Source organism: Pinus tabuliformis, chromosome 3_1, assembly GCF_031772625.1.
Source record: "Pinus tabuliformis cultivar Carrire ecotype Pingquan chromosome 3_1, CPIR1, whole genome shotgun sequence".
Classification (NCBI taxonomy): domain Eukaryota; kingdom Viridiplantae; phylum Streptophyta; class Pinopsida; order Pinales; family Pinaceae; genus Pinus; species Pinus tabuliformis.
Genome location: NC_142301.1, coordinates 449,213,175 through 449,226,480, shown reverse-complemented (window position 1 = coordinate 449,226,480; position 13,306 = coordinate 449,213,175). Strand labels below are relative to the sequence as shown.

The following is a 13,306-nucleotide window of genomic DNA, read 5'->3' as shown; positions in this document are numbered from 1 at the left end:
AAGAATTAAGTGGTTTTGTATGACCTTAAGCCATCACAACAAGTGGTCTCTAGATGACCATGAACTTTCCTCTGTTATGTGGTTTATGGATTAAAACAAATCTACACTACAAAGTGGTTTCGAGATTACCACGAAATTGATTGGGGTACACATTGCCTCATCAATATTAAATATTGACTCAGTTTAGAAATACTAAGTACGTACTAAATTTTTTTCTACGAAAACCATATCAACTCAAACATAACACTATATACTTGCTTACAAATACAATGTGTGACGCACATTACAATATAGTCTTGAGTATATTACACAACAATCAAGTTTTCATTTTTGATGTCCACCATCATTTGAATCCTATTGTTGTTATCATCAATACCATCATAAGCACTATTATGGGATTTTATTTTATACCGCTTTGAGGATCACATATTCTCTTTCACTTCTTCATTATGGCTTCCTTAGTTTTATTTTTCGTACCTGCACATATGAATTTTCTGGTTTTTTTTTTTTAACAATTGATTATTGATGTCTACATAGCCTTGAGTCTATTACAGAACAATTAAGTTTTAATTTTTGATGTCCGCCATCATTTGAATTTTTTTGTTGTTGTCTTCAATACCATCAGAAGCACTATCATGGGTTTTTATTTTCTGCCACTTTGAAGATCACATATTCACTTGCACTTCTTCATTATGGATTCCTTATTTTTATATTTCATGTCCACAGATAAGAATTTTTTTATTTTTTTTTTTGCAAACAAATGATCATTGTTTTCTACATGAAAAGAAATCCATCTATCAAGATAAATTGGTGTCATCTGTTTTAATCTCTAGTTCTCTAGGAATCCTTTTCTCTTACATAGTCCATCAATAAGTTAAAATCTTTCTAACTTGGTCCTTTAAATTCTCATATTTCCCCCTCAATTGAAGGCACAATTTCTTCAATTTCACATCAATCTTGGATACGATTCCACTTGCCACCCTTGTACATATCTGAGTGGTTTATTCCACAACATGATGTCAAAACATCCCTATGCATAATGCAGATACATGCTACATGATTATTTGTGCAATGTATGTAGGCTTGATTCAACAAGGCTTACAAAATACTCGGGGAAACAATTTTTCCAACTTGGGCTAAAAATTTGGGGCGTTGGGTACAACTAATCATGCACCCCGTGAAACACATGTGGACCATTATATAATTTCATCTTAGGTACAACAAGCATTCAAAATGCTTTACAATAACACAAATGTTAACATCATTTATTTGTTGCAATCATCTACCCAAACATATAAACTCATTTACATATCATCATCATGCATCGCTTTTCTCTACCTCTCCATCTAAAGTCTTGTTTCTCTAAATAATGCACATGCTTGGCTTCTTCATAATTTATATATTAAACGTCTCTATTAATTATTTTTCTCTATTCTTCATTACTTCACCCTTTAGTTGTTAGAGTAATGAAATTTAACAAATTAATTTTTATATCAAATTGGGGTTGTGAAGGTTAGTAAGAATGCTCTTTTCAAGATTTAAAAATCACAAAGGCATAATTTCCATACAAAATTTTCGAACAAACCCTCTTAAAAATAAGATTCAAATTTCATCTCCTTTTTTAATTAAATGTGCCAAGCTATATTGTAATCATTTTCCCATGGGAAATATGTTCCATACAATGTCTGAATGGAACATAAAACCAAAACAATTACTTATATCATGTATATCATTCATGGGACCACTTTTAACACATTTACTTAACAAATTAAAAAGGTTTTCATTCATCCTTATTGAAATAACTTGTGAGACACACATAATCATGGTGACCACACATGAAAATATCATCATTTAATAAATCATTGACATGCCCTGAAATGAAATTGAGTTTTATACCTTTATTTAATGCATATTGATCCTTCTTTGTCAACTTCTCCATGCCACACCAAGCATTAGGCAATGTATTTGTGGTCAAGCAATCTTATGAGGAAACAGGAATATCCTCATCATTTTGCATAGGTTGTTAAATACATCTTTCTTCACCTTATTCTTATACCCACTTCAACCCTTATTTATTAGAATAATTTTGACTAGGTCAAATGTGTTGACCATGACAAAGACCAAAAAATTGCATGATATCGTGAATGTAGAGGCCATGAGAATCAATGCAATTGAATGATATAATGTAGCACCATTTGCATTATCCACTTCATATTCATCATATTCTACTTGCAAGAAATGACTTGTCATATTCTACTTGCACGAAATGACACTTTGTAGTAGCCATTTTTAACAAGCAAGGATCATGCATGTCTAATTATGCTCTAGGTATGCCTCAACTTCCACTCAAATCAATGGGAGTTTCATTAAAATGACTTGTCTAAGGAGGGGCCATGTAATTAGGACTATATGGATATTGACATATCTCACATATAATACTATTATTTTAATTGCACCATCATTGTACACATTTCTGATGTGCAAACCTTAAATTTCCATGTTAAACCCTATATAAACCCCATGTTAACCCTAAAACCCCTCATTAAGCCTTGGATATTGATTGACTATATTTTCATTGTTATATTGTTATGTAGGCTAGAACCCCTCATGGTCAAATTTTATTATAGTTAACCCCTTGTCCCATATATATATAGATATAGATATAGATATATATATATATAACTAAGGAGACCTTATCTATATATATATATATATATATATATATATATATATATATATATATATATATATATATATATATATATAACTAAGGAGACCTAGTAATAGTATCATCAAGTATTGCCTTGTACATTGTATTCGTTGTAAAAGGAGGTTACCCCCTCAAGGAGTACTGTTGCTATTGGTTTCTTATCATTTTAAGGCACAAGATTCATAACATTTAGTATTAGAGCTCATAATCCTATGGTTTTTCTAGTTTAAATTGGTTATCATAGAATTTTGACTATAACTTTTTCCTGGAAGGTTTTAGGGGGTGAAACCTGGACAATATTGAGGAGAAATTTCATACAATATCCAGTTCAAATTTTAGATCTTGGTTTTCTATATTTTTAGAGATATACTCCAAGGAAATTAGGGTTCCTAAATGCTCTTGAAATCAGGTCAGTTCAGAATTTTTGTTGCGAGTTTTTTTCTATGATGTTTTAGACCGTGAAACTTGGACCACATTGAGGTGAAATATTAGTAACATATGGTTGGAATTTCATATCTTTGTTCGCTATAATTCATATATATTCTCTAAGTAATTTCAGGTTGTTGAATTCTCTTGAAATCAATTTCAAACATTTTAGTTTGGAATTTTAATAATATTTTTTTTTGTAAAGTTTCAAACAGTGAAATATGGACCATATAAAGAAGAAATATGGATAACAAATTGTTCAATTTTCATAATTTGGTTCTCTATACTTTCAAATTTATACCTTGTAGATATAGGGTTCGTGAAGAATCCTGAAATAATTTAAAAAAAGGTAAACTTGGTACTTTTGCTATATCTAATTTTCTGTGACTTTTTAGATTGTGAACTCTTCCGTAATTTCAAGAGGCATACATTAGTACCTCAATAAAAAAATCATAATTACATTTGAAGAATTGGACGTGTGGCATGGTATACACGCCTTGCTTGTGGGAAGAGTGAACAAATCAATAAGTTTGGGAAGGTTACCATAACTTTCACTTGGCACATTAAATTCTATTCACACCTGTGGAATTGCAGAAAATAAATACCAGAGTATTACAAACCAATGTTTCAGATCCAAAATGAATCAAATCTTAGAGATATATCAAGAAAAACTTCATCCATTCATACACTCTCCAAAATAAGGTACATAACTTATGACCTACTTGTTGATTAGAAGACCCCATTCTTTTGGTGACTAAAAGTTGTGATGAAGAGAAGTACTAATATTATTTTACAACATGCCTCCAAAGAAAACTACTACACCAATTAAATATACTAAAGGTTCATCCTTGACTTATGAAGAAAGCGAATTCAGGTTATCTCAGTTAGAGAAGAAAGTTAATGAAATAAATGGTAGTATGTTGAAAAAGGTGGATTTATCAGGTTATCAACAAATATTAAAAGATAAATAGAAAAGAAGATGGATGAAAATAAGGAAGAAATGCAAAAAAACTATTAGGGAATAAATAAAAGAATTACAAATAATTCTATTAAAATATCTCCCTAATAGGGATGTTGAAATACAAGGAAATCATGAACATAAAGATAAGCAAGATGTTGAGAATCAATCTCAAATGGGGAATATTCTATCATAATTGGAGAGAACGAATATTGAATCGTAGAACCATAATCATGAATTTTCAATCCAAAATCCACATCATCAAGGCTTCAAGTTAGCACCAAGGAACTACTATATTCCAAAAAATGATACAAGGAAGTTTGATGACAATCATATTATTACATGGATATTCAAAAAGGATAAATATTTTGATCTACACCAAGTGGCATCCTTCCAAAAGGAAAATATTGCGTTCCTATTTTTAGAACAAGATCAACATGTTTGGTACCAACATATTTGTGAAGGAAAAATGATTTTGTTATATATTGGTCCATTTTATAGAGTTATTGATAGCATATTATGGGGATATTAATAGAAATATATTATTTATTCAATTAGTAAATCTTCGAACAAAAAGGTCTAGTTACAAAACATATTCAACAATTCCAAAAGTTGAGTCTCAAGGTAAAGAATATTTTAGAGGATAATTTATTAGACATATTTATGAGAACTTTAAAGGAAATCATCCAACATGAGGCACATCCCTTTGAACCTAAATCTCTAAATAATTCTTTTGTTTGGGAAAGGAAAGTTGAAAATAAAAAAATGCCCACTAGAAAATAGGTCACTAATAACTATACTGAAAATTATGCTTCCTCTCTTAAAATGATAAAATTGACTCCTTAGAAAATGGATGAAAGAAGAAAAAGGGGACTATGTTTTAACTGTGACAACAAGTATAATAATGGGAATAAATGCAGTGAGAAGAAACTATTCTAAATAGACTTTAAAGAGGAATACGATCAAGAATTGGAATAGCCACAAGATCTAGAGCTAAAAAGGACTACTCCCACAATATCCTATCATGCATTGGTTAGCATCAATACTCCAAAAGCCCTCAAAATAAAAGAATATAAAAAAATAAATAAAAGGAAACATTGTTGATTGATTCGAGTAGTACCCTTAACTTCATAAGTTGAAAATTAGAAAAAAAATCTCAATTGTTTCTTATATATAGCACTAGAGTTTCAAGTAGTGGTTGTAGAAAGAGGTACCCTATATTGTTCAAGAAAGTGTCATATCATTAAGCTCAATGTGAGAAAGAAATTTTTAGGTAATCACATGATTACAATACAAATCGATGGTGTTTATCTTGTATTAATGGTCCAATGGTTACAATCGCTAGGAAAAATGACCTTTAATTTTCAATCTCCCTTCATATGATTTACATCAAAAGGAAAGGAAATTGAGCTTAGAGGTATCTGTCATCACCTAAAGTGTACACCCAAGGTGAAATGCTCAAAGTAGGGGTTGTCACCATAATCCCTACTCACTTTTTTTAAGTTATCTCCTAAGCAGGATAAGGGGGGTGGTCCCTAAAGGTGAAAATGTATGAGTAACTTCTTGAGGAAGTGTACACCCTAGGCGCAATGCTCAAAGTAGGGTTTGCCACCCTAATCCCTACTCTAAGAATTGCGCCTTGGGTGTACACTTTAGGTGACAACAATATCCAAAGGAAACCATATAAAGTGATAAGCTCTAATGGAATGACAAAATTAATTAAAATGGGGCACTATGGTGTAATGGTACAATTATGTTCACTAAATGTTCCAACAATAATATCATCTATGTTAAGGGATCTCCGTAAGGCTATCAAAAATCATCCAAAGTTATTTGAATTAATTCCTAAGGTTCTTCCACCTAATTGACATCATGCCCATGTTATTTATTTGCATCCAAGAAATGTTCCAATGAGAATTGAAGAAAGGAGAACCATAATAGAAGTAAAACAATCCTTGAAACAAGGATTAAGTAGCCAAGTGATCCAACAATTGTGGAGTACATCATAAGAAAAAACATAGTAGTGGAAGAGATGACATGGGAAGATGACTTATTCTTGGAGAATCACCAACAGTTAGTCAAGTGTTGAGGATGTTGGGTATGGAGCTTGGTTATATTCTTGATTTAGAGGTCTTTTTTAGTCGTGTTTGGATCCTACTCCCTGATAGTGGGGGTTTAGGGGGGCTCCCCCCCACTACTAGTAAAAGGTGGTCTATGGGGGGTGGAAGCAGTGTTTTGAGTCCCCACTTGCGGGGGTTCGGGCATAGTACCCTTGAAAGATTTTTTTTAAAGAATTTTTCCTTGTAAAATATTTTAATTTCGTAGTCAATCTAGACCATTCATTAGGTATAATATTTGATGGTAGAAGTTATGTTAATTTAGGATTTCTTTCGCTAGAAGGAAACCCTTGGTGTATATGATGGAATTGTATTATGAATGCGTATTATTCTATGAAAAAAAGAGAGGAGACTATGTGAGGGCGAAGAGGAAATTAGAGAGAATGTGTTGTAGGTTGTATCCCTTCAATTTGTTGGATAATATAAAATGAAGGACTAGATATTTCTCTATGGACATGGCCTAGATTGGGTGAACCACATATATATGTGTCTCTTTTGTTTTATGCTTTTCTTTTTTTCCAATCTTTTCATTTCATTGCTTTGTTATTTAATTTCTAACAGAGGACAACATTTTTTTAAAGCGGAGGGGCATGTTAAGCCCTATATGAGCCCCATGTTAACCTAAAAACCCCTTATTAAACCTTAAATCTTGAGTGATTACATTCTATTGTTATTATTATTGTTATGTAGGCTAGAACCCCTTATGGCCCCATTTTATTATAATTATAACCCTTGTCTCCTATATATAGAGACCTAGTAAGATTCTTCAAGTATTTTCATGTACATTTTATTCACTGTAAAAGGATATTTTCTCCTTGAAGAGAACTATAATTATTGGTTTCTTATCATTTTAAGGTACAAGGTTCATAACATCCTACTACAGGCACATGGGCTTTTCATGTTTTTTTCTTTGTCTTCCTCTTAGCATATGCAACATTCTCCTGATTTAAATGTGTAAACATCATCGTCATATCTAGATCGATTAAACGTGGATTGGGAAGGAGGCCCGTCTAAATTCAATGTTACTTCTTCATCTTTCAAGCTTGGAGCCTTACTTTTCTTTGACTTTGATGGCAACCAATCTCAACATGGGTGTCTAAGGTTGAATGCATTTATTAAACGAATGACATACAACACCAATTTTATCAGTACAACATAACGATTGAAATACAACTTTTTTTGCGGAAGGATCACCTCTTTCTAGGAAATGATATTTACATCTTGTGTTTTCGATATACAAACATACTATAAGAATCTAGATACTATAATTTCAACCTCATAGAAAAACAAACATAAACAATGGAAAATATTTCTCAACCAAACTAAAAATAACAACTTCTTAAAAACTAGAAACAAACTCATTTACTTAGAAAGCACCACAACTAAAATATTTTCCAAACAAAATACTGACTAACCATTTAACTTATATCATTTTCAATATTAACACAATAAAATTAAAAATTCTAATTCAACATGTAACTAAATCAAATATTTAAAAAAAAAAAAAAAATTATCATTATTCCTTGAATTGTGAGCGAAATTCAAACAACCTGTATAAAAAGGCCATCCGTGCCATAATTGTCATGAAATATATTATTCCATGAAAAGCGTGGAAGGCAGCTGAAACATTAGGCGTTGATAATTTTATTAGAACACGATGACACGCTTCTAACACATTTGGGCATCATAAATTACATTGAGGTCTGATAAAACAATAAAAAATTTACATGAGTAAGATGCATGGCTGATACCAAATTTCAAACTTTGAGGTTCATGGTCCTCGAGAATTGAATGTGAGTTGAGCTTAGAAATTTGTATGGATCGATTTGTTTGAAAAATTACATATTTAACAAATGGTAAAAAGGTTAAATGTTTGTTAAAATTTTTATGTTTTCCAATTTTATTTGAAATTAATTAAATAATATCTTAAAAAAAAAAAACCTCTATCATTATCTTACAAAGTTTTTATATTTTATTTTTGAATTTTTTTATAAAGTTTTTATATTTTATTTTTAAAAATTTTTTAGCAAAATTTATTAAATTCCAATATATATATATATATATATATATATATATATAAACCAAAATACAATTTTTTAAAAATATTGCTTTAACTAAATCATGCGCCTAAATCACCTACCTACTATACTTAATAAGTCACCCACATATGTCAGTCATTTGGGATGGCTTTTCACCCTACCAAACTCTGAGGCACATAGATGTAGGAACCTAAAAATACATTGAAACAAGAAGCGTCTTAAATTTTAAGAATGTTGTTAGGTCGATAGGTTTAAGTCTTAATCTGCTTTTCACATATTAATGGATGGTTTAAATTTATTACTAAATTGAGTGAAATAAATTGATAATAATTTATTTTAAATCTCTAATATAAATTTAATTTATACTATAAAAATAATTAATTTTAAATTATTTTCATATAATAATAAAAAGAATATATATCTGGGACATCTCTATCTCCATCTCCAGCTAGTATTAAAAGCTATTCACAAAACAGCCCTAACACTACCACAAAGTAGTTAGAGTATGTTTTGTTAGAATTTAAATTTAAATTATATAAATGGTTTTACATTTTTCTTTTATATATTTTAATTAAAAAATTTAATTTCTTAAATTATATTTTTAAATGTATAATTTTTTTTTTTTAAAGGTTTTGTAGATTATATAACTTAAATTTATAATTTGTTAGGAAAAAAATATGAAACAGAAACTTAAAACCCTTAAAGTAATTTTTTGTTTTTTTTTTTTCAATATACATAAATTGAGTAATAAGAAAACTAACTTATAATGTTTTCACATGGTATTATATCAGTGGGAAAAAGATATATACAATTGGTCAAAGTGCGTGATCCAGGGCTTGAATCCTGCGATATATCAGTGTTTCCTTCTAAATGAGTTGAAGAATCTCACATAATATCATTTCTATTGATTTTCTATTTAAACTTCAGTTACAAGTTTTATACTTATAATATTGTTTTCTCTGTTATAACTCTTGAGAGATATACATGCAATGACAATATTTCATGTAAGTGTGGATATGTTATATAATGTATGAACATATTGCACTTTCATGCTTGATTGATAAGTTATGTATATGTATGTATGGGGTTTAGTTTTTTATTGAATTATATATATGATTTTGATGAGATTTTATTTGGGTAAAGTTCACGTATTCAAATTTTATTGGGAAAGATTGAGAAAATTAGGTTAAGGAATTAAATTATTTCAATAACATTCTAGTTATTAAATTTTTCCATACAATTTTCTATTACACTTTTCCATACAACCTTCCAATTTACTCTGACTTAAACTCTCTCTATATATTAAATTTATATTATAACCTTTTAATTAATTACATTTTTTTTATATAAATGATTATATATTTTTTAATTACCATTTTTTTTTTTTTTTTTCACTTCTGGTTCACGGATACCATGGTCAGTGGTCCGCTACGTCCAGGATCGAAAGTCTCTAGAGTGGACCCCACCTGAAGGGGGTCACACCTCTCGGCCATCACAAACCTAACCCCAAGAGCTTTCGGGTTTCGACCCTGTGACCTCCCATTGGCGAGGCCCCGGCTTAACCGATTGAGCTAACCCTTGGGGCTTTTTAATTACCATTACTTTCAAAACATAATGATTAATTACATTTTTTTTTATATACATGATTATATACTTTTTAATTACCATTACTTTCAAAACATAATGAAGTGATAGATGTAATAATATGTAAGGAAGTGATAGATGTAATAATATGAACACTCAAACTCTTTTATAGTTTACTATATTTATATAAGTGTGCATTAAATAAATGAAAATAATGTTTATTTAAAAATATTATATATATAAGTTGATTTTAATTTTAATTTTAATGAAATAAAATATAAAAATACATATATTTTAATTTTAAAGATGGTAAGAAATATTAAATATATCAAGCTAATTCAAATATATAATAATCAAAATAAAATTATAATTATAAATAAAATATTATTAAAATTTGAATAAATTCCTCGTTACAAATATAATATTTATTATTAAATTTCAGAAATATTATTTTTTAATTTTCATTTAGAAATATTGTTTTTTAATTTTCCAGAAGTACTCAAGTGAACACAAATCACTGTGACTTAAGAGTGCACGGAAATCATCGTACCTTCAAAACCTCTTAAAGCTAGCTAATTTTATAGACATTGTTAAACTTAATTTTAGATTATTTACTTATTAATTTTTATTATAATTATAAATATATTTATTTACTTATTAATTTTTATTATAATTATAAATATATTTATTTAATTATTAATTTTTATTATAATTATAAATATATTTAATTTAATTTAATTTAAGAAGAAAAATATATATATTAATATTTATAGGTATTAGTATACATGTTAGGGTTTTATGAATCATAAGATGAAATGATAATTGAGCTTTTTCTTTTAGTATATCCAATTGTAAATAATATTGTATTTTGCAAATTATTTCCAAGAAAAAATAGAAAAAGTAAGGAAATGGGCTTGTAAGACAAAATACGCCCTTAGGATAAAGTAATTATGTTTCACGGTAAATTAATTTTGTTTTAATAAAGTTAATTGTGTAATTTAAACATGATTAATTAATATGTAATAAAACCAACTAGCAACAAAAGGTGATTGTCGTATATGTTAATTTCTGTGCTTCATCTCACGGTTCGATGGACTCATTGTTGGATCGACGACCGACAAGGGTTTTTGGCCCCCCTACCCATTCTACCTTTATCTGCGGGGGTGGGGAGGTGGTCCGAAAAGTGGTTTCCTCCCTGTCGATCCCACCCCTACGTGTCACCTTCGCGCTATTTCGCACCCCCTCCCATTCACAAACCACTTACCACTTTGACCCCCCTCCAAAATCTGCCAACCTTCTCCCCTTTTCCCATCGTCATTTGACCTCGTTGCACTCTTGCACCGCTCACCGCCTGCCACTTGGACTTCTGTCCCCGCTCACCTCCATGTCATGTCTCCACATCATCCCCCACCTCCATATCACCTCTTGCCTCCACGTCAGATGTGTGTTTCATGGTTAGTTAAAACTATGTTTTTTCATATACATCACAGTCATTTAAAACATGGTTTACAAACAACTGAGAATGAGTTTTCAAAAACAGAAAGAGGTTTTTGCTGACAGTATCTTCATGTACAAAAACTCTCAGTTTTTTTTAACAACTATTATGGTTTGGGAGATTCAGATGAAGTTTTGCAGGCATATTTTCCTAAATTTTCCTATTTTTAGCCAGTGTTTTCAAATAATGTTTCCAAGTAAGTGGAAATGAATTTTCAAAAACTGAATTTTTTTTTGGTTTCTAACATCATCGTTTACAAAAACCACTCTTTGTTTTCTAACAACTACAATGGTTTGGGATATACAAAGGGATCACAAGGCCCTATTTTTCAGAATTTCGGGAGGAAAAAGCTCATGGACAATTAGTGACTGGCATGCCACCTCATCAAATAAGAGTTGCAATCAAATTCGAACATCTCTTATTTATCACTAGCAACCCTCAAGGATAGTGCCAGAACTCTTCAGATACCTTTAGTTTGCTTTATTTGTGTTCTATTTTTTACAATCAATTTTGGATATTTTGAAATGAATCTTGATGTTTTAAATCAAAATATTTTGTAATAATTTTTTATAAATACTTCATCATTTGAAGTAAGAGATGTTGATTTTTGCATTCCAAAAAGCTATTGTACTATTTCCATTTGATGGGTTGATCAGTAATAAAAAGGACATTCTTCACAGGATTCATGTGTTGGACTATTTGGTGAAGTGCTTATCTCACTGTCTATGTGTTTATTTCTTTGTTTCCATACTTATGTGTTCTTAAATCTGAATTATTTTACAAAAAGTTGATGAACAAAATTTGTTGAAAGATACACTCTGATTCTAGCTGTGGATAATTTAAATGTTTTCTTCTGATATCAAGTTAAAGAATTCTTAACTGCTCTTTAGCTTCAATTGAACCTATATCTTTTCTTCTATTACATTTCATTTAAATCTAAAAGATCCAGTTAGTTCAGCTACCTTGCCCTGTGAAACTCCTTTGAAAATCTAAGACAGATCCATGTTAAGTTTGTAGACTCCATAGCCCAATGGAAGTTTCAGGCATTTAATCAGCCAAATCAATTTTAAAATCAAACTCCGAACTCTCATAACTAGCATAATATCTAAATACAACAAAGTTAAATGTGATAGAGAGATCCCTCTCTCAGTTTAGGATGGCTAGATCCTAAGCTCGAAAGTGGTTTTGTGGTTACCTCTGCAATTATTTCCCAGCCTTATTAAATTACAAAGTGATAATAATACATATCAGTATAATGTGGATATTTAAAACAAGAAGAATAGTTGCAATGCAACATATTCTCTGTTATTGCTAATTAATTGATTAAGGTAGTGTGGGGTCTACGTTTTGCCTTTTTTATTATTCTCACAATTTATTATTATTCCCACTTTGCGTAGGCTTCCTCCACACATCTGCCATTTGCACAATGAAAGTAATCCCCATACAACTTCCTTCGCACATGTTTCCTTTGCACAACTTGCTCTACACAACTTCCTCCAAAGTCAATAGAAAGGAAAGTGTTGTATAGAGTACACTACAATGCAAAGGGGGGTTTTAAGACAATATTTGAGATAATTTTTTGGTATATTGTCTTAACTTGAGACAAAAAAAAATTGTGTTTGTCTTAATAGTTTCTTTAAGCAGGTGTCTCAAATTATTGTCTTAAAAAAGTGTCTCTATAAAGACAAATATATAACACAAGCATTATTGTCTCTCAAGAGACAATTTCATTTTTGTCTCTCTCAAGACAGTTTCATCTGTCTCTACAGAGACAATAGTTGGAATTAAACACATATTGTGTTTATAGAGACAATATGTCTTTAATGCTAATTATTGTCTCTCTAGAGACAATAAAAAATATATTTAAAGACAATATAATCACTTTTGTCTCCTTAGAGACAATATAAAACAATGAATCTAGGAAAATATCTCACCATTGAAATAAATCAGTATAAAAATCATTTAATTAATTCATGT

General features: G+C 30.0%; 1 pseudogene; it reads right to left on the bottom strand.

The window, feature by feature from the left end:
• Positions 1-2,061: 2,061 nt before the first annotated feature.
• LOC149187691 (uncharacterized) lies at positions 2,062-7,953 on the bottom strand (annotated as a pseudogene).
• Positions 7,954-13,306: the final 5,353 nt, after the last annotated feature.